We start from the raw sequence: 24473 nt of genomic DNA, 5'->3' as shown, positions 1-24473 counted from the left end.
ACACATATATACATATACCCTCACACATGCGCACACACATATACACATACCCACACATGTACACACACGCACAAACATATACATATACACATACCTACATACCCCCACACATACACACACAAGTACACACACATATATATATATATATATATATATACCTACACACAGATACAAGTACAGGCACACATACATGTACACATACCCATACACACACGAACACTCACATGTACACACACACAAACACTCACATGCACACACACACACACGAACCCTCACATTTACACACACACAAACACTCACATGCACATTTACACATAACAACACACACACACACACACACATATATATATACATATATAGCCACACACACACGAACACTCACATGTACACACACACAAACACTCACATGCACACACACACACGAACACTCACATTTACACACACACAAACACTCACATGCACATTTACACATAACAACACACACACATATATATATACATATATAGCCACACACACACGAACACTCACATTTACACACAAACAAACACTCACATGCACACACACACACACAAACACTCACATGCACACACACACACACAAACACTCACATGCACATTTACACATAACAACACACACACACACATATATATATACATATATAGCCACACACAGATACAACTACAAGCACACATACGTATACACATGAATGATCACAGAACTATTTGTTCTACCAAACGAATAATCAGCATACACAGGGACATACAGATACAGATTTCCTTGTAGGCAAAAAGCACGCCCACTTGTCAAACAGGCAGAAAGGACAATAAAGAATGTGTCAATAAAGAATGTCGTGTGACTTATGTGCACCCAAGTAAGTAAACTACTGACTGAATGGCTGCAAGAGAGGGCTGACAAAGGGTTAACAAAATGATGCCAAAATATTGTCCTTCTGTTACTCTAGCAGGCACCTAAGCAAAGGCACGTACAACAGTCTAACAAACACCTAAGCAAAGGCACGTACAACAGTCTAACAGGCACCTAAGCAAAGGCACGTACAACAGTCTAACAGGCACCTAAGCAAAGGCACGTACAGCAGTCTAACAGGCACCTAAGCAAAGGCACGTCCAACAGTCTAACAGGCACCTAAGCAAAGGCACGTACAGCAGTCTAACAAACACCTAAGCAAAGGCACGTACAACAGTCTAACAGGCACCTAAGCAAAGGCACGTACAGCAGTCTAACAGGCACCTAAGCAAAGGCACGTACACCAGTCTAACAGGCACCTAAGCAAAGGCACGTACAGCAGTCTAACAGGCACCTAAGCAAAGGCACATACAGCAGTCTAACAGGCACCTAAGCAAAGGCACGTACAGCAGTCTAACACGCACCTAAGCAAAGGCACGTACAACAGTCTAACAGGCACCTAAGCAAAGGCACGTACAGCAGTCTAACAAACACCTAAGCAAAGGCACGTACAACAGTCTAACAGGCACCTAAGCAAAGGCACGTACAACAGTCTAACAAACACCTAAGCAAAGGCACGTACAACAGTCTAACAGGCACCTAAGCAAAGGCACGTACAGCAGTCTAACAGGCACCTAAGCAAAGGCACATACAGCAGTCTAACAGGCACCTAAGCAAAGGCACGTACAACAGTCTAACAGGCACCTAAGCAAAGGCACGTACAACAGTCTAACAGGCACCTAAGCAAAGGCACGTACAGCAGTCTAACAGGCACCTAAGCAAAGGCACGTACAACAGTCTAACAGGCACCTAAGCAAAGGCACGTACAACAGTCTAACAGGCACCTAAGCAAAGGCACGTACAGCAGTCTAACAGGCACCTAAGCAAAGGCACGTACAACAGTCTAACAGGCACCTAAGCAAAGGCACGTACAACAGTCTAACAGGCACCTAAGCAAAGGCACGTACAACAGTCTAACAAACACCTAAGCAAAGGCACGTACAACAGTCTAACAAACACCTAAGCAAAGGCACGTACAACAGTCTAACAAACACCTAAGCAAAGGCACGTACAACAGTCTAACAAACACCAATCCACACTTCAATGAACAATTAATAAAATAAAATAGACTTTTGGTGGACCTTTGTTTTTCGTGGTCTATTTTTTAGTGCATATTCTTATAACTTTTTGGTTGCAGAAGTGGAATACTTGCAACTTTATTTAAAAAGCAAAGGGGTTTTTTCTTGTTTGGAGGCAAAAAAAAATAAAAAAAAATAAAGGATTTTAAAAAAATGTGCTAATATTTCCAAAGGACTTTCACCTAGATTACGAGTTTTGCGTTAGAGGCTATGCTGTGCTAATGAGCAGTTTATGCTCACTGCTCACTTACAGACAGCGCTGGTATTACGGGTTTTTACAAACCCGGCGTTAGCAGACAAAAAGTGAGCGTTGAGCAAAATTTTGCTCCACATCTCACTCCAATACCAGCGCTGCTTAAGTCAGCGGTGAGCTGGTCGTACATGCTCGTGCACAATTTCCCCATAGGAATCAACGGGGAGAGCCGGCTGAGAAAAAGTCTAACACCTGCAAAAAAGCAGCGTAAAACTCCCTAACGCAGCCCCATTGATTCCTATGGAGAAATAAAATTTATGTCTACACCTAACACCCTAACATGAACCCCGAGTCTAAACACCCCTAATCTTATACTTATTAACCCCTAATCTGCCGCCCCCGACATCACCGACACCTGCATTATATTATTAACCCCTAATCTGCCGCTCCGGATACCGCCGCCACCTACATTATATGTATTAACCCCTAATCTACCGCCCCCGACATCACCGACACCTACATTATATTTATTAACCCCTAATCTGCCGCCCCCGACATCGCCGACACCTACATTATATTTATTCACCCCTAATCTGCCGCCCCCAACATCGCGCCACTATTCTAAATTTATTAACCCCTAAACCTAAGTATAACCCTAACCCCCCCTAACTTAAATATAATTTAAATAAATCTAAATAAAATTCATATCATTAACTAAATTATTCTTAAAACGAAATACTTACCTATAAAATAAACCCTAAGCTAGCTACAATATAACTAATAGTTACATTGTATCTAGCTTAGGGTTTATTTTTATTTCACAGGCAAGTTTGTATTTATTTTAACTAGGTAGAATAGTTACTAAATAGTTATTAACTATTTAATAAACTATCTAGCTAAAATAAAGACAAATTGACCTGTAAAATAAAACCTAACCTAAGTTACACTAACACCTAACACTACACTATAACTAAATTATTTCCCTAAATTAAATACAATTCAATACAATTAAATTCTAAATCTAAAGTACAAAAAAAAACCTCTAAATTACAGAAAATAATAAACAAATTACAAGTTTTTTAAACTAATTACACCTAATCTAATCCCCCTAACAAAATAAAAAGCCCTCCAAAATAAAAAAAGTCCTACCCTTCACTAAATTACAAATAGCCCTTTAAAGGGCCTTTTGCGGGGCATTGTCCCAAAGTAATCAGCTCTTTTACCTGTAAAAAAAATTACAAATCCCCCCCAACATTAAAACCCACCATCCACACAACCAACCCTACTCTAAAACCCACCCAATACCCCCTTAAAAAAACCTAACACTAACCCCTTGAAGATCACCTTACCGGGAGAAGTCTCCATCCAACCGGGCCGAAGTCCTCAACGAAGCCGGGAGAAGTCTTCATCCAGACGGCATCTTCTATCTTCATCCATCCGGCGCAGAGCGGGTCCATCTTCAAGACTTTCAACGCGGAGCATCCTCTTCATCCGACGGCTAACACAGCCAATCGAAATTAAGGTAGAAAAAATCCTAGTGGCTGATGCAATAAGCTAATAGGATTGAAGTTCAATCCTATTGGCTGATCCCATCAGCCAATATGATTGAGCTGGCATTCTATTGGCTGATTGGAACAGCCAATAGAATGCCAGCTCAATCCTATTGGCTGATTTGATCAGCCAATAGGATTCAACTTCAATCCTATTGGCTGATTGCATCAGCCAATAGGATTTTTTCTACCTTAATTCAGATTAGCTGATAGAATTCTATCATCAAATTGGAATTGAAGGGATGCCACTTGGATGACATCATTTAAAGGAACCTTCATTCAGTGTTATCCGCGTCGGATGTCTTGAAGATGGACCCGCTCCGCGCCGGATGGATGAAGATAGAAGTTGCCGCCTGGATGAAGATTTCTGCCCGTCTGGAGGACCACTTCGCCCGGTTGGATGAAGACTTCTCCCAATAAGGTGATCTTCAAGTGGTTAGTGTTTTTTTAGGGGGTATTTGGTGGGTTTTAGAGTAGGGTTGGTTGTGTGGGTGGTGGGTTTTAATGTTGGGGGGGGATTTGTAATTTTTTTTACAGGTAAAAGAGCTGATTACTTTGGGGCAATGCCCCACAAAAGGCCCTTTTAAGGGCTATTTGTAATTTAGTGTAGGGTAGGGCTTTTTTATTTTGGGGGGGCTTTTTTATTTTGTTAGGGGGATTAGATTAGGTGTAATTAGTTTAAAAATCTTGTAATTTGTTTATTATTTTCTGTAATTTAGTGTTTGCTACAATTTAACTATTAGTTATATTGTAGTTATTTTAGGGTTTATTTTACAGGTAAGTATTTAGTTTTAAATAGGAATAATTTAGTTAATGTTAGTAATTTTTATTTATATTTCTTTTAATTATATTTAAGTTAGGGGGGTTAGGGTTAGACCTCGATTTATGGGTTAATAACTTTAGTATAGTGGCGGCGATGTTTGGGACGGCAGATTAGGGGTTAGTAACTATAGGTAGGTGTCGCCGATGTTAGGGATGGCAGATTAGGGGTTAAAAAAATAAAAAAAAATAAAGGATTTTAAAAAAATGTGCTAATATTTCCAAAGGACTTTCACCTAGATTACGAGTTTTGCGTTAGAGGCTATGCTGTGCTAATGAGCAGTTTATGCTCACTGCTCACTTACAGACAGCGCTGGTATTACGGGTTTTTACAAACCCGGCGTTAGCAGACAAAAAGTGAGCGTTGAGCAAAATTTTGCTCCACATCTCACTCCAATACCAGCGCTGCTTAAGTCAGCGGTGAGCTGGTCGTACATGCTCGTGCACAATTTCCCCATAGGAATCAACGGGGAGAGCCGGCTGAGAAAAAGTCTAACACCTGCAAAAAAGCAGCGTAAAACTCCCTAACGCAGCCCCATTGATTCCTATGGAGAAATAAAATTTATGTCTACACCTAACACCCTAACATGAACCCCGAGTCTAAACACCCCTAATCTTATACTTATTAACCCCTAATCTGCCGCCCCCGACATCACCGACACCTGCATTATATTATTAACCCCTAATCTGCCGCTCCGGATACCGCCGCCACCTACATTATATGTATTAACCCCTAATCTACCGCCCCCGACATCACCGACACCTACATTATATTTATTAACCCCTAATCTGCCGCCCCCGACATCGCCGACACCTACATTATATTTATTCACCCCTAATCTGCCGCCCCCAACATCGCGCCACTATTCTAAATTTATTAACCCCTAAACCTAAGTATAACCCTAACCCCCCCTAACTTAAATATAATTTAAATAAATCTAAATAAAATTCATATCATTAACTAAATTATTCTTAAAACGAAATACTTACCTATAAAATAAACCCTAAGCTAGCTACAATATAACTAATAGTTACATTGTATCTAGCTTAGGGTTTATTTTTATTTCACAGGCAAGTTTGTATTTATTTTAACTAGGTAGAATAGTTACTAAATAGTTATTAACTATTTAATAAACTATCTAGCTAAAATAAAGACAAATTGACCTGTAAAATAAAACCTAACCTAAGTTACACTAACACCTAACACTACACTATAACTAAATTATTTCCCTAAATTAAATACAATTCAATACAATTAAATTCTAAATCTAAAGTACAAAAAAAAACCCTCTAAATTACAGAAAATAATAAACAAATTACAAGTTTTTTAAACTAATTACACCTAATCTAATCCCCCTAACAAAATAAAAAGCCCTCCAAAATAAAAAAAGTCCTACCCTTCACTAAATTACAAATAGCCCTTTAAAGGGCCTTTTGCGGGGCATTGTCCCAAAGTAATCAGCTCTTTTACCTGTAAAAAAAATTACAAATCCCCCCCAACATTAAAACCCACCATCCACACAACCAACCCTACTCTAAAACCCACCCAATACCCCCTTAAAAAAACCTAACACTAACCCCTTGAAGATCACCTTACCGGGAGAAGTCTCCATCCAACCGGGCCGAAGTCCTCAACGAAGCCGGGAGAAGTCTTCATCCAGACGGCATCTTCTATCTTCATCCATCCGGCGCAGAGCGGGTCCATCTTCAAGACTTTCAACGCGGAGCATCCTCTTCATCCGACGGCTAACACAGCCAATCGAAATTAAGGTAGAAAAAATCCTAGTGGCTGATGCAATAAGCTAATAGGATTGAAGTTCAATCCTATTGGCTGATCCAATCAGCCAATATGATTGAGCTGGCATTCTATTGGCTGATTGGAACAGCCAATAGAATGCCAGCTCAATCCTATTGGCTGATTTGATCAGCCAATAGGATTCAACTTCAATCCTATTGGCTGATTGCATCAGCCAATAGGATTTTTTCTACCTTAATTCAGATTGGCTGATAGAATTCTATCATCAAATTGGAATTGAAGGGATGCCACTTGGATGACATCATTTAAAGGAACCTTCATTCAGTGTTATCCGCGTCGGATGTCTTGAAGATGGACCCGCTCCGCGCCGGATGGATGAAGATAGAAGTTGCCGCCTGGATGAAGATTTCTGCCCGTCTGGAGGACCACTTCGCCCGGTTGGATGAAGACTTCTCCCAATAAGGTGATCTTCAAGTGGTTAGTGTTTTTTTAGGGGGTATTTGGTGGGTTTTAGAGTAGGGTTGGTTGTGTGGGTGGTGGGTTTTAATGTTGGGGGGGGATTTGTAATTTTTTTTACAGGTAAAAGAGCTGATTACTTTGGGGCAATGCCCCACAAAAGGCCCTTTTAAGGGCTATTTGTAATTTAGTGTAGGGTAGGGCTTTTTTATTTTGGGGGGGCTTTTTTATTTTGTTAGGGGGATTAGATTAGGTGTAATTAGTTTAAAAATCTTGTAATTTGTTTATTATTTTCTGTAATTTAGTGTTTGCTACAATTTAACTATTAGTTATATTGTAGTTATTTTAGGGTTTATTTTACAGGTAAGTATTTAGTTTTAAATAGGAATAATTTAGTTAATGTTAGTAATTTTTATTTATATTTCTTTTAATTATATTTAAGTTAGGGGGGTTAGGGTTAGACCTCGATTTATGGGTTAATAACTTTAGTATAGTGGCGGCGATGTTGGGGACGGCAGATTAGGGGTTAGTAACTATAGGTAGGTGTCGCCGATGTTAGGGATGGCAGATTAGGGGTTAATAATATTTAACTAATGTTTGTGAGGCAGGAGTGCAGCGGTTTAGGGGTTAATATATTTATTATAGTGGCGGCGATGTCTGGTTTGGCAGATTAGGGGTTAATAATTTTATTTTAGTGTTTGTGATGCGGGAGGGCCTCGGTTTAGGGGTTAATAGGTAATTTATGGGTGTTAGTGTACTTTTAAGCACTTTAGTTAAGAGTTTTATGCTACGGCGTTGTAGTGTAAAACTCTTAACTACTGACTTTAAAATGCGGTACCAGTCTTGACAGGAGAGGGTCTACCGCTCACTTTTTGGCAGATTCGTAATACCGGCGCTATGCAAGTCCCATTGAAAAAAGAGGATACGCAATTTACGTAAGTGGATTTGCGGTATTTTCGAGTCTGCCAAAAAGTGAGCGGTACACCTGTACCTAAAAGACTCGTAATACCAGCGGGCGTTAAAAAGCAGCGTTAGGACCGGCCAACACTGCTTTTTAAGCCTAACGCAAAACTCGTAATCTAGGTGTTTGTTTTTCCTCTCACTGAAACCTCACTATTGCAGGAGGTTTGTCAGTAGTGTGTAAACAATCTCCCTGTAATGAGTGAAAGTGAAAGTTATTTTAAAATGACAGTCCACACCTGAATTGTTATTGTTTTAAAAGATAGTAGTACCTTTATTACCTATTCCCTAGTTTTGCATAACCAGCACTGTTATATTAATATACTTTTTACCTCTGTGATTAAATTGTATCTAAGCCTCTGCAGACTGCCCCTTATCTCAGTTAGCTGGGCTCCTGAAACTCAGTGCCAGTCCAGAATTGTGCCCCAGTCTGCTGCTTCTTAAAATGGGTGCTAACTTAGCAGGGTACAGAGGATCAAGTCACTTTTATAGTATGTTGTCGGCAATTTGATTAAGCACCTAAGTATACCACTTGTATAGGGGTGCTACCTTCTGGGAGGAGTGGGGACACTTCAATTCCACACGGAGCATCCTCTTCATCCGACGGCTAACACAGCCAATCGAAATTAAGGTAGAAAAAATCCTATTGGCTGATACAATAAGCTAATAGGATTGAAGTTCAATCCTATTGGCTGATCCAATCAGCCAATATGATTGAGCTGGCATTCTATTGGCTGATTGGAACAGCCAATAGAATGCCAGCTCAATCCTATTGGCTGATTTGATCAGCCAATAGGATTGAACTTCAATCCTATTGGCTGATTGCATCAGCCAATAGGATTTTTTATACCTTAATTCAGATTGGCTGATAGAATTCTATCATCAAATTGGAATTGAAGGGATGCCACTTGGATGACATCATTTAAAGGAACCTTCATTCAGTGTTAGCCGCGTCGGATGTCTTGAAGATGGACCCGCTCCGCGCCGGATGGATGAAGATAGAAGATGCCGTCTGGATGAAGATTTCTGCCCGTCTGGAGGACCATTTCGCCCGGTTGGATGAAGACTTCTCCCAATAAGGTGATCTTCAAGTGGTTAGCGTTTTTTTAGGGGGTATTGGGTGGGTTTTAGAGTAGGGTTGGTTGTGTGGGTGGTGGGTTTTATTGTTGGGGGGGGATTTGTAATTTTTTTACAGGTAAAAGAGCTGATTACTTTGGGGCAATGCCCCACAAAAGGCCCTTTTAAGGGCTATTTGTAATTTAGTGTAAGGTAGGGCTTTTTTATTTTGGGGGGGCTTTTTTATTTTGTTAGGGGGATTAGATTAGGTGTAATTAGTTTAAAAATCTTGTAATTTGTTTATTATTTTCTGTAATTTAGTGTTTGCTACAATTTAACTATTAGTTATATTGTAGTTATTTTAGGGTTTATTTTACAGGTAAGTATTTAGTTTTAAATAGGAATAATTTAGTTAATGATAGTAATTTTTATTTATATTTCTTTTAATTATATTTAAGTTAGGGGGGTTAGGGTTAGACCTCGATTTATGGGTTAATAACTTTAGTATAGTGGCGGCGATGTTAGGGGCGGCAGATTAGGGGTTAGTAAATGTAGGTAGGTGTCGGCGATGTTAGGGATGGCAGATTAGGGGTTAATAATATTTAACTAATGTTTGTGAGGCAGGAGTGCAGCGGTTTAGGGGTTAATATATTTATTATAGTGGCGGCGATGTCTGGTTTGGCAGATTAGGGGTTAATAATTTTATTTTAGTGTTTGCGATGCGGGAGGGCCTCGGTTTAGGGGTTAATAGGTAGTTTATGGGTGTTAGTGTACTTTTTAGCACTTTAGTTAAGAGTTTTATGCTACGGCGTTGTAGTATAAAACTCTTAACTACTGACTTTAAAATGCGGTACCAGTCTTGACAGGAGAGGGTCTACCGCTCACTTTTGGCAGATTCGTAATACGGGCGCTATGCAAGTCCCATTGAAAAAAGAGGATACGCAATTTACGTAAGTGGATTTGCGGTATTTTCAAGTCTGCCAAAAAAGTGAGCGGTACACCTGCACCTGCAAGACTCGTAATACCAGCGGGCGTTAAAAAGCAGCGTTAGGACCGGCCAACGCTGCTTTTTAAGCCTAACGCAAAACTCGTAATCTAGGTGTTTGTTTTTCCTCTCACTGAAACCTCACTATTGCAGGAGGTTTGTCAGTAGTGTGTAAACAATCTCCCTGTAATGAGTGAAAGTGAAAGTTATTTTAAAATGACAGTCCACACCTGAATTGTTATTGTTTTAAAAGATAGTAGTACCTTTATTACCTATTCCCTAGTTTTGCATAACCAGCACTGTTATATTAATATACTTTTTACCTCTGTGATTAAATTGTATCTAAGCCTCTGCAGACTGCCCCTTATCTCAGTTAGCTGGGCTCCTGAAACTCAGTGCCAGTCCAGAATTGTGCCCCAGTCTGCTGCTTCTTAAAATGGGTGCTAACTTAGCAGGGTACAGAGGATCAAGTCACTTTTATAGTATGTTGTCGGCAATTTGATTAAGCACCTAAGTATAACACTTGTATAGGGGTGCTACCTTCTGGGAGGAGTGGGGACACTTCAATTCCACGCGGAGCATCCTCTTCATCCGATGGCTAACACAGCCAATCGAAATTAAGGTAGAAAAAATCCTATTGTCTGATCCAATCAGCCAATATGATTGAGCTGGCATTCTATTGGCTGATTGGAACAGCCAATAGAATGCCAGCTCAATCTTATTGGCTGATTTGATCAGCCAATAGGATTGAACTTCAATCCTATTGGCTGATTGCATCAGCCAATAGGATTTTTTATACCTTAATTCAGATTGGCTGATAGAATTCTATCATCAAATTGGAATTGAAGGGATGCCACTTGGATGACATCATTTAAAGGAACCTTCATTCAGTGTTATCCGCGTCGGATGTCTTGAAGATGGACCCGCTCCGCGCCGGATGGATGAAGATAGAAGATGCCGTCTGGATGAAGATTTCTGCCCGTCTGGAGGACCATTTCGCCCGGTTGGATGAAGACTTCTCCCAATAAGGTGATCTTCAAGTGGTTAGCGTTTTTTTAGGGGGTATTGGGTGGGTTTTAGAGTAGGGTTGGTTGTGTGGGTGGTGGGTTTTATTGTTGGGGGGGGATTTGTAATTTTTTTTACAGGTAAAAGAGCTGATTACTTTGGGGCAATGCCCCACAAAAGGCCCTTTTAAGGGCTATTTGTAATTTAGTGTAGGGTAGGGCTTTTTTATTTTGGGGGGGCTTTTTTATTTTGTTAGGGGGATTAGATTAGGTGTAATTAGTTTAAAAATCTTGTAATTTGTTTATTATTTTCTGTAATTTAGTGTTTGCTACAATTTAACTATTAGTTATATTGTAGTTATTTTAGGGTTTATTTTACAGGTAAGTATTTAGTTTTAAATAGGAATAATTTAGTTAATGATAGTAATTTTTATTTATATTTCTTTTAATTATATTTAAGTTAGGGGGGTTAGGGTTAGACCTCGATTTATGGGTTAATAACTTTAGTATAGTGGCGGCAGATTAGGGGTTAGTAAATGTAGGTAGGTGTCGGCGATGTTAGGGATGGCAGATTAGGGGTTAATAATATTTAACTAATGTTTGTGAGGCAGGAGTGCAGCGGTTTAGGGGTTAATATATTTATTATAGTGGTGGCGATGTCTGGTTTGGCAGATTATGGGTTAATAATTTTATTTTAGTGTTTGCGATGCGGGAGGGCCTCGGTTTAGGGGTTAATAGGTAGTTTATGGGTGTTAGTGTACTTTTTAGCACTTTAGTTAAGAGTTTTATGCTACGGCGTTGTAGTGTAAAACTCTTAACTACTGACTTTAAAATGCGGTACCAGTCTTGACAGGAGAGGGTCTACCGCTCACTTTTTGGCAGATTCGTAATACGGGCGCTATGCAAGTCCCATTGAAAAAAGAGGATACGCAATTTACGTAAGTGGATTTGCGGTATTTTTGAGTCTGCCAAAAAAGTGAGCGGTACACCTGCACCTGCAAGACTCGTAATAACAGCGGGCGTTAAAAAGCAGCGTCAGGACCGGCCAACGCTGCTTTTTAAGCCTAACGCAAAACTCGTAATCTAGGTGTTTGTTTTTCCTCTCACTGAAACCTCACTATTGCAGGAGGTTTGTCAGTAGTGTGTAAACAATCTCCCTGTAATGAGTGAAAGTGAAAGTTATCTTAAAATGACAGTCCACACCTGAATTGTTATTGTTTTAAAAGATAGTAGTACCTTTATTACCTATTCCCTAGTTTTGCATAACCAGCACTGTTATATTAATATACTTTTTACCTCTGTGATTAAATTGTATCTAAGCCTCTGCAGACTGCCCCTTATCTCAGTTATATTAATATACTTTTTACCTCTGTGATTACCCTGTATCTAAGCCTCTGCAGACTGCCCCTTATCTCAGTTATATTAATATACTTTTTACCTCTGTGATTACTGTGTATCTAAGCATCTTCTGACAGTCCCCTGATCACATGACTTTTTATTTATTATGTATTGACATTTTAGCCAATTAGTGCTGTGTTAAGCTGACTCTTAAATAACTCCATGGGCGTGAGCTCAATGTTATCTTTATGGCCCACATGAATGAACAAACTCCTGTTGTGAAAAGTTGATAAAAATGCATGTGATAAGAGGCTGTCTGTAGTGGCTTAGAAACAGGCAGAAATCTAGAGGTTTAAATGTTATAAAGTATATTAATATAACAATGTTGGTTGTGCAAAACTGAGTAAAGGGACACAAAAAGTACTTGCCATGAAGTTTTAGAGCAGGTCTGGTATAGGATCATTTATTTTGCTTTAATCTCTATATACATTAAAAACACAAAATCCCTTTAAAAGGACACTCAAGTCAAATTAGACTTTCATGATTCAGATAGAGCATGCAATTTTAAACACCTTTCCATTAACAAAATGTGCACAGTTTTTTTTATATTTACACTTTTTGAGTCACCAGCTCCTACAGAGCATGTGCAAGAACTCACAGAATATACCTGTATGCTTTTGTGATTGGCTGATGGCTGTCACATGATTCAGGAGGAGTGGAAATAGACATAACTTTAGAATTTAAATGTAAAAACGTTCTTGCAATTGGCTGATTAAAATCATCAAATCAAGATTAAGTGGTACCCCTAAATATAGGGGTCCTGCGCTTCCGGAATTTCAGCGTGAGGCTGCAACCACATGAAGACCAGGGCTTGTGGAAGAGACCCAAAGAAAAGAAGATGAGGAGCGGTGGCTGCAGAAGAGGATGCTGGAATCCACCTCCACGAAGATGGGCCCCCTTCGCCAGGAGTCGGGACAAAGAGGTCCCCAAAGTGGATGAAGAGTGTGGAGCAGAGGCAACAGAAGAGACTGCCAAAGTCTGCCTCTGCCGCCTCAAAGATGTGCCCCTGGCGCCAGGAGTTGGGGTGAAGAGAGCACAATGTCGGATCAAGAGGAGACAGATTTTCAAACCGTGAGTTTGGAGGTGCTACCTTCTGGGAGGAATGGGGACTGGAATTGAAGTGTCCCCACTCCTCCCAGAAGGTAGCACCCCTATACAAGTGGTATACTTAGGTGCTTAATCAAATTGCCGACAACAAACTATAAGGGCGACTTGATCCTCTGTACCCTGCTAAGTTAGCACCCATTTTAAGAAGCAGCGGACTGGGGCTCAATTCTGGACTGGCACTGAGTTTCAGGAGCCCAGCTGGTCTTGCAAGGTTTTGTCTCCCACCGGCAGTAGGCAGCTGGCATTTTAGCGCATCTCTGTGACATATTATTTAAACATTGAATATAATTTTAGCGACATAGATTCATAGTTATAATAAGGAGGTTTAGTATAGTTTATTTATAGTGTGGTATTTTTTCTGACAGTAGGGAATATGTGGGAGATAGGTGGGGCTTTCCAGGCGAGTTTAGGTCAGACATTACATAAGTGTAGGCTGTATTAGGAACTGGCCACTGCAAAATGCTGATGAGTGGGGATATTAGCGATGTGGGTGGTGATGTCATGCTCCAATTGACTTCTATGGAAGAGATATTGCCGCTCGCTGGCATTGCTCGGCCACGCCCATTTAACTTAAATAGCAATGCTTTAAATACCGGGGCCTAAGTGCTATTGTATTGTTTTCTTATCATGCATTAGTTGATTATGCAAATATACTGTATTTTCTGGTCCTTTAACTTAAACAAAAAGCAAATGTGACACAAAAATGTAGGTGATTTGCTCATGTGGTTAAAACTGTGTGTTTCTCAATAGGCAGAAAAGGCTCAGACTCTTCTCCTGCAATGTCCTTGTCAGTTGACTGTCCCTGTGTCAGTGAATAAGCATGTAAGCTTATATATACTGTACATAAAACAACCTCATAACTAGATACAGAAATGATTTATGTGAAACACATTTTTATTTATGCACATGTCTGATTAAAGGCACAGTGTACTCCAAAATTGTTATTGTTTAAAAAGATAGATAATCCCTTTATTTCCCATTCCCCAGTTTTGCATAACCAACACGGTTATATTAATACACTTTTTACCTCTGTGATTATCTTGTATCTAAGCCTCTGCAGACTGCCCCCTTATCTCAGTTATTTTGACAGACTTTCATTTTAGCCAATCAGTGCTGACTCATAAATAACTCCACGGGCTTCAGGACAATGTTATCTATATGTGGCACACATCAACTAGCACTTTCTAGCTGTACAAAACTGGCAAAAAAGATAAGAGGTGGCCTTCGATGGCTTAGACATTAGCATATGAGCCTACCTAGGTATAGCTTTCAACAAAGAATACTAAGAGTACAAAGCAAATTAAATGATAAAAGTAAATTGAAAAGTTGCTTAAAATTACATGCACTATCTGATTCATGAAAGTTTAATTTTGACTAGACTGTCCCTTTAACCTTATAGTAATTAAAGTATTATTGTTATTGTAAGTAAGACGTAATTTTGCGTTAAAACAATATTATACAAGCCCTGCCGCCTCGCTTGTGTAATTTATTTCCAAGATAAATCCTGAGGTAGAAAAAGTAATATTACAGCATAGAAATAATATATAATATAAATATCCCTAAGTCATATATAAAAATAATAATACAGCATAGAAGTAAATATATATAAAATAAATATCCCTAAGTCATATATAAAAATAATATTACAGCATAGAAGTAATATATAATATAAATATCCCTAAGTCATATATAAAAATAATATTACAGCATAGAAGTAAATATATATAATATAAATATCCAAAAGTCATATATAAAAATAATAATACAGCATAGAAGTAAATATATATAAAATAAATATCCCTAAGTCATATATAAAAATAATATTACAGCATAGAAGTAAATATGTATAAAATAAATATCCCTAAGTCATATATAAAAATAATATTACAGCATAGAAGTAAATATATATAAAATAAATATCCCTAAGTCATATATAAAAATAATATTACAGCATAGAAGTAAATATATATAATATAAATATCCCTAAGTCATATATAAAAATAATATTACAGCATAGAAGTAAATATATATAATATAAATATCCCTAAGTCATATATAAAAATAATATTACAGCATAGAAGTAAATATGTATAATCTAAATATCCCTAAGTCATATATAAAAATAATATTACAGCATAGAAGTAAATATGTATAATATAAATATCCCTAAGTCATATATAAAAATAATATTACAGCATAGAAGTAAATATGTATAATATAAATATCCCTAAGTCATATATAAAAATAATATTACAGCATAGAAGTAAATATGTATAATATAAATATCCCTAAGTCATATATAAAAATAATATTACAGCATAGAAGTAAATATGTATAATCTAAATATCCCTGTCATATATAAAAATAATATTACAGCATAGAAGTAAATATATATAATATAAATATCCCTAAGTCATATATAAAAATAATATTACAGCATAGAAGTAAATATGTATAATATAAATATCCCTAAGTCATATATAAAAATAATAATACAGCATAGAAGTAAATATATATAATATAAATATCCCTAAGTCATATATAAACATAATATTACAGCATAGAAGTAAATATGTATAATATAAATAAGTCGTTTATAAAAGGAACTACTGTAGCATGACTGTAAATCAGAATACAATTATTTATTATAACAATTAAAGGAACATGATACACAAATATGTCTACAAAAGCATTTTTAAAATTGAATTGCGTTCTGTCTTTGGTGGGAATAAAAGCACTTGCCCCGCACAACTATTTTTTATAGCATATTATATAACCTGTTGGTTGCCAAAAATAAATTCTTGCAAGTTGCAGGGTTATTTCACAGGTAAAGGGTTAAAGGGACAGTCTTCTTGACAATTGTAATTGTTTAAAAAGACAGATAATCCCTTTATTACATTTCTACATACAAAGGGGCAGATTTATCAAGCTCCGTATGGAGATTGATGCCCCTGTTTTCGTGCGAGCCTTCAGGCTCGCACGGAAACGGAAGTAATGAAGCAGCAGTCTAAAAAACGAATGTTTGAATACGATCGGGTTTATTGACACCCCCTGCTAGCGGCCGATTAGAAGAACTGCTGGTGCAATGATGAATTTACCAATATGCAGCGGACATGATACGCTACGTTGTATTATGTCCGCTCGCACTATGATAAATCTACCCCATGGGCCTCTAGTTATCAAGCCGTCGACTTTCTTGCATTCGACGGCACCAATACGCTCGCCTAAGATTGCCTAACATCACTGTCGCGGACCTGAATTCATTCTCCAAAATTATCAAGAAAGCTGTCAAAAAGCCGCACACCAAATACGGAGCGATGAGCAGTGGACTGTTGTTAACTAACAGTCATCAATCTCGCTGCTCTTCGGCTTATTCGCAGCTTTCTTGGTTCCCTGTCACTAAGCATCCACACTATACTATACTGTTTTACCCCCTATACCGCCGCACTCGGACCCCGCCGCACCTAAATAAAGTTATTAACCCCTAAATCCCTGCTCCCGGAGCCCACCGTAACTCTATTAAAGTGTTTAACCCCTAAACTGCCGCTCCCGGAGCCCACCGCAACTCTATTAACATGTTTAACCCCTAAACCGCCGCTCCCAGAGCCCACCGCCACCTATATTATATGTATTAACCCCTAAACCGCCACTCATGGACCCCGCCGCCACCTACATTATATTTATTAACCCCTAATCTGCCCCCCCTACACCACCGCCACTATATTAAATTTATTAACCCCTAATCCTAAGTCTAACCCTAACCCTAACACCCCCTAACTTAAATATAATTTAAATTAATCTAAATAAATATTCCTATCATTAAATAAATTATTCCTATTTAAAAATAAATACTTACCTGTAAAATAAACCCTAAGATAGCTACAATATAACTAATAGTTACATTGTAGCTATTTTAGGATTTATTTTATTTTACAGGCAAGTTTGTATTTATTTTAACTAGGTACAATAGTTATTAAATAGTGATTAACTATTTAATAACTTCCTAGCTAAAATAAATACAAATATACCTGTAAAATAAAACCTAACCTAAGTTACAATTACACCTAACACTACACTATCATTAAATTAATTACCTAAACTAAATACAATTAAATAAAATGAAATAAAATTATCTAAAGTACCAAAAAAAAACCACTAAATTACAGAAAATAATAAAATAATTACAAGAATTTTAAACTAGTTACACCTAATCTAATCCCCCTAATAAAATAAAAAAGCCCCCCAAAATAATAAAAATCCCTACCCTACACTTAATTATAAATAGCGCTTAAAAGGGCCCTTTGCTAGGCATTGCCCCAAAGCAATCAGATCTTTTCCCTGAAAAAATAAATACAATACCCCCCCCAACATTACAACCCACCACCCACACACCCAACCCTACTCTAAAACCCACACAATCCCCCCTTTATAAAACCTAACACTACCCCCTTGAAGATCACCCTACCTTGAGACGTCTTCACCCAACCGGGCAGAAGTGGTCCTCCAGACAGGCAGACGTCTTCATCCGATCCGGGCAGAAGAGGACCTCCAGACGGGCAGAAGTCTTCATTCAGGCGGCATCTTCTATGTTCATCCATCCTGAGCGGAGCGGGTCCATCTTCAAGACATACAACGCGGAGCATCCTTCCAGGCCGACGACTACCCGACAAATGAATATTCCTTTAAATGACATCATCCAAGATGGTGTCCCTTGAATTCCGATTGGCTGATAGAATTCTATCAGCCAATCGGAATTAAGGTAGGAGAAATCCTATTGGCTGATGCAATCAGCCAATAGGATTGAAGTTCAATCCTATTGGCTGATCCAATCAGCCAATAAGATTGAGCTCGCATTCTATTGGCTGATTGGAACAGCCAATAGAATGCAAGCTCAATCCTATTGGCTAATTGCATCAGCCAATAGGATTTTTCCTACCTTAATTCCGATTGGCTGATAGAATTCTATCAGCCAATCGGAATTCAAGGGACGCCATCTTGGATGACGTCATTTAAAGGAATATTCATTCATAGGGTAGTCGTCGGCCTGGAAGGATGCTCCACGTCGAATGTCTTGAAGATGGACCCGCTCCGGATGGATGAAGATAGAAGATGCCGCCTGGATGAAGACTTCTGCCCGTCTGGAGGTCCTCTTCTGCCCGGATCGGATGAAGACTTCTGCCCGTCTGGAGGACCACTTCTGCCCAGTTGGGTGAAGACGTCTCAAGGTAGGGTGATCTTCAAGGGGGTAGTGTTAGGTTTTATTAAGGGGGGATTGGGTGGGTTTTAGAGTAGGGTTGGGTGTGTGGGTGGTGGGTTTTAATGTTGGGGGGGTATTGTACTTTTTTTTACAGGTAAAAGAGCTGATTACTTTGGGGGCAATGCCCTGCAAAAGGCCCTTTTAAGGGCTATTTGTAATTTAGTGTAGGGTAGGGATTTTTATTATTTTGGGGGGCTTTTTAATTTTATTAGGGGGATTAGATTAGGTGTAATTAGTTTTAAATTCTTGTAATTATTTTATTATTTTCTGTAATTTAGTGTTTTGTTTTTTTTGTACTTTAGTTAATTTTATTTAATTATAATTAATTGTAGTTAATTTCGGTAATTAATTTAATTATAGTGTAGTGTTAGGTGTAATTGTAACTTAGGTTAGGTTTTATTTTACAGGTACTTTTGTATTTATTTTAGCTAGGTAGTTATTAAATAGTTAATAACTATTTAATAACTATTGTACCTAGTTAAAATAAATACAAAGTTGCCTGTTAAATAAAAATAAAGCCTAAGCTATATACAATGTAACTATTAGTTATATTGTAGATAGGAATAATTTATTTAATGATAGGAATATTTATTTAGATTTTTTTAAAATATATTTAAGTTAGGGGGGGTTAGGGTAAGACTTAGGTTTAGGGGTTAATAAATTTAATGTAGGTGGCGGCGGTGTAGGGGGGTCAGATTAGGGGTTAATAAATATAATGTAGGTGGCGGCGGGGTCCGGGAGCGGTGGTTTAAGGGTTAAACACTTTCTTTAGTTGTGGCGGGCTTCGGGAGCGGCGGTTTAGGGGTTAATAAGTATACTGTAGGTGGTGGCGGTGTGGGGGGGCAGAATAGGGGTGTTTAGACTAGGGTACATGTTAGCGTGTTAGGTGTAGATGTTCTCATAGGAATCAATGGGATATCGGGCAGCAGCGAACATAAGCTTTCGCTGCTGTCAGACTCCCATTGATTCCTATGGCATCCGCCACCTCCAGGGCGGCGGATTGAAAACCAGGTACGCTGGGCCGGTATAGTGGCAAGCGTACCTGGTAGTTATTTGATAACTAACAAAAGTAGTCAGATTGAGCCGAATTTGCGTTCGGAACATCTGTAGTCACGTAACCATCGATCTGTGTCGGACTGAGTCCGACGGATCATATGTTACGTCACTATATTCTACTTTGCCGGTCTGTAGGGTTTGACAACTACGGTGAATCAGGCTCGCCACAAATATGCTGCGGAATTCCAGCGTATTTGCAGTTGACAGCTTGATAAATAGAGGCAATGGTATCAACTTCAGTCACTAACGGACCTGCATTAGCTTTCAATTAAATGGAAATAAACAATCGGCTAGATTACGAGTTTTGCGGTATGAGTGAAAAAGCATCGTTAAGGCTCTTTTTCACTACCGCTGGTATTACGAGTTTTGCAGGTATAGGTGCACTGCACACTTATTTGGCCGTAACGCAACTTAACTACTGCAGCTTTTGAAAAATCCTTTTTCAATGGGACTTCCATAGCACCGGTATTACGAGTTTGCCTGTCCGGCCAAAAAGTGAGCGGTACACCCTATAACTACAAGATCTGTACCACCACCTGAAAGTCAGTAGTTTGAGCTCACATTCTATTGGCTGTTCCAATCAGCCAATATAATGTGAGCTCAATCCTATTGGCTGATTGGATTAGCCATCAGGATTGAAGCTAAATCCTATTGGCTGATTGCAATTCTTAGTAAGCCGTGGAAAGAAGAGGATGCTCCGCGCCGGATGTCTTGCAGATGGAGCCACTACACGCCGGATGGATGAAGATAGAAGATGCTTCGTTGAGGACTTCTGCCAGCTTGGATAAAGACTTCTGCCGCTTCGTTGAGGATGGATGTCCGGTCTTCAAAACCTGTAAGTGGATGTTCAAGGGTTAGTGTTAGGTTTTTTTAAGGGTTTATTGGGTGGGGTTTTTTTTAGATTAGGGTTTGGGCAGAAAAAGAGCTAAATGCCCTTTTAAGGGCAATGCTCATACAAATGCCCTTTTCAGGGCAATGGGGAGCTTAGTTTTTTTTAGATAGGATTTTATTTTGGGGGTTGGTTGTGTGGGTGGTGGGTTTACTGTTAGGGGGTTGTTTGTATTTTTTTTACAGGTAAAAGAGCTGATTTCTTTGGGACAATGCCCATTGTAGGCTAGGGTTTTTTTATTTTTGGGGGCTTTTTTATTTTGATAGGGCTATTAGATTAGGTGTAATTAGTTTAAATATTTGATCATTTCTTTTTTATTTTGTGTAATTTATTGTTTGTTTGTTTTTTGTAATTTAGTTAATTGTATTTAATTAATGTAATGTATTTAATTGTAGTGTAAGGTTAGGTGTTAGTTTAACTCAGGTTAGGTTTTATTTTACAGGTAAATTTGTATTTATTTTACTAGGTAGTTAGTAAATAGTTAATAACTATTTAGTAACTATTCTACCTAGTTAAAATAAATACAAACTTGACTGTGAAATAAAAATAAAACCTAAGATAGCTACAATATAACTATTAGTTATAATGTAGCTAACTTAGGGTTTATTTTATAGGTAAGTATTTAGTTTTAAATAGGAATTATTTAGTTAATGATAGTAATTTTTATTTAGATTTATTTTAATTATATTAAAGTTAGTGGGTGTTAAGCTTAGACTTAGGGTTAGGGTTAGGTTTAGGGGTTTATATCTTTAGTATAGTGGCGGCAACATTGTGGGCGGCAGATTAGGGGTTAATAACTGTAATGTAGGTGGCGGCGACATTGGGGGCAGCAGATTAGGGGTTAATAAGTGTAGGTAGGTGGTGGCGATGTCGGGGGCAGCAGATTAGGGGTTAATAAGTGTAGGTAGGTGGCAGCGACATTGGGGGCGGCAGATTAGGGGTTAATAACTGTAATGTAGGTGTTGGCGATGTCGGGGGCAGCAGATTAGGGGTGTTTAGACTCAGGGTTTTTAGTTAGGGTGTTAGGTGTAAACATAACTTTTGTTTCCCCATAGGAATCAATTGGGTAGTGTTACGAAGCTTTACGCTCCTTTATTGCAGGTGTTAGGCTTTTTTTCAGCCGGCTCTCCCCATTGATGTCTATGGGGAAATTGTGCACAAGCACGTAAAACTAGCTCAAAGCAGCGCTGGTATTGGAGTGCGGTATGGAGCTCAATTTTGCTCAACGTTCACTTATTGCCTTCTAACACCGGGTTTATGATAACTTGTAATAGCAGCGCTATAGGGAGGTGAGCGATGACAATAACTTGCAAGTTAGCACCGAGCAGCTCTTACCGCAAAACTCTTAATATAGCCGTATGATTGTTCCATATTCTTTACATTTGTCTAAAAAACATTAAAGGGGCAGCCTACTACAGAATTGTTATTGTTTAAAAAGATAGATAATCCCTTTATTGCCCATTCCTTAGTTTTGCATAACAAACACTGTTATACTAATATACTTTTTACCTCTGTGATTACCTTCTATTTGAGCCTCTACAGACTGTCCCCTTATCTCAGTTCTTTTGACAAACTTGCATTTAAGGCAATCAGTGATGACTCCAGAGGAGTGAGCACAACACTAGCTATATGGCACCCATGAGCTAGCGCTGTCTAATTATAAGAGGCAGCCTTCAACTGCTTAGAAATCAGTTTATGAGCCTACCTAGGTTTAGCTTTCATCAAAGAATACCAAGAGAACAAGATAAATATGAATTGGAAAGTTATTATGAAAGTTTAATTTTGAACTTACTGTCCCTTTAATTGTTTGGAGGCAAAGAACAAAAAAAATTGAAGGATTAAAAAAATGTGCTTATATTTCCAAAGGACTTCGTTTTACCTCTTACTGAAGCCTCAATATCGCAAAGGGTTTGTCTGTAGTATGTAAAGAAACTCCCTTCCAGAATAGTTGTCTTTTCTAGGAAAACCTAGGTTGATATCACTGATACTTTGTGGGGAAGTAGAAAGTGTTTTAAGGTGAGAGAACACAGAGATAATACATTTGGTGCCAGATTACAAGTGGATCTGTAAATATCGCTTTTGTGCAAGCGATATTAGCGCTCCACTGAGTAATACCAGCACACGCTAATGTGAGCTGGTATTACAAGTTAAGTGCAATGCGAACGCGAACTCGCATTGCTAGGAAACATTGCACTCATGAGAGCGCACTTCTATAAGCTCCAATGGAGCCTCGTTCTGATGCTGTCAGAGACGGCACAGAACTTAAATGCCGCAAAAGGAGTAAGTAGCGCAGCGATGGCAGAAATGTGTAAATATATATTGTATGTATATGCTTTTATATATATATATGTATGTGTTTATATGTGTATATACACATTAACACATAAATATATATGTACAGTATATAAGTATATACATATATATTTATTGGGAACACACACACCTAGATTTAGAGTTTGGTGTTAGCCGTCAAAAGCAGCGTTAAGGGGCCCTAACGCTGCTTTTTACTGCCCGCTGGTATTTAGAGTCAGTCAGGAAAGGGTCTAACGCTCACTTCCTCACCGCGACTCCCGGCTACCGCAGATCCCCTTACGCCAATTGTGTATCCTATCTTTTCAATGGGATCTGCCTAACGCCGGTATTTGGAGTCTTGGAAGAAGTGAGCGGTAGACCCTCTACCGACAAGACTCCTACCGCCAAAAAAAGTCAGTAGTTAAGAGCTTTATGGGCTAACGCGTGAATATAAAGCTCTTAACTACTGTGCTACAAAGTACACTAACACCCATAAACTACCTATGTACCCCTAAACCGAGGCCCCCCCCACATCGCCACCCTAATAAAAATTCTTAACCCCTAATCTGCCGGACACCTACATTATAGCTATGAACCCCTAATCTGCTGCCCCTAACATCGCCGACACCTAGATTATATTTATTAACCCCTAATCTGCCCCCCCCCCAACGTCACCGCTACCTAACTACAATTATTAACCTCTAATCTGCCGGCCGGGCCTCGCCACAACTATAATAAATGTATTAACCCCTAAACCTCCGCACTCCCGCCTCACAAACACTAGAATAAATAGTATTAACCCCTAATCTGCCCTCCCTAACATTGCCGCCACCTACCTACAATTATTAACCCCTAATCTCCCGCCCACACCGTCGCCGCTACTATAATAAAATTATTAACCCCTAAACCTAACTCTAACCCTAACACCCCCCTAACATAAATATAATTTAAATTAAACAAAATAATATTCCTAAAATTAAATAAAATAATCCGAGTTAAAACTAAATACTTACCTAGAAAATAAACCCTAATATAGCTACAAGTTAGCTTTACACGTTCATTATTAGTTGTAGTGTAAGGTGTTCACTTAAGGTTGTTTGTTGTTGGTTGCTAAGATACGGGCACTGTCTGATGATGCGTGCTAAGTGTTGTGCAACACCTGCACTAGATGATTAAGGTGAAGGGGTATTTAAGGCTGTGTATAGCATTGATTCTTGTTGTCAGTTTGAAAACGGAGGTAAAACTCCGAAACGCTACTTCATAAGGAATAAAACTTTATCCTTATTAAACCCGGCGAGTGCCTTCCTTTTTGCGATATATATATATATATATATATATATATATATATATATATATATATATATATATATATAATATATACATATAAACACACTCACTCACACACACAAACATATACCACATATATTGATTACAAAACAGACTTGACAAAGGTCCCTGTGAGGACCGTAACATTGACTGAACCTTTGTTGATGAATTACTAATAAAAACAAAAATTATGTTCATTAAGTCCTGTGAGTGCCTCTTCTTTCTTTGAAGTATATATATATATATATATATATATATATAAATAAA

The sequence above is a fragment of the Bombina bombina genome, chromosome 1 (genome assembly GCF_027579735.1).
Source record: "Bombina bombina isolate aBomBom1 chromosome 1, aBomBom1.pri, whole genome shotgun sequence".
Taxonomy (NCBI): domain Eukaryota; kingdom Metazoa; phylum Chordata; class Amphibia; order Anura; family Bombinatoridae; genus Bombina; species Bombina bombina.
Note: the sequence above shows the minus strand (reverse complement) of the source record.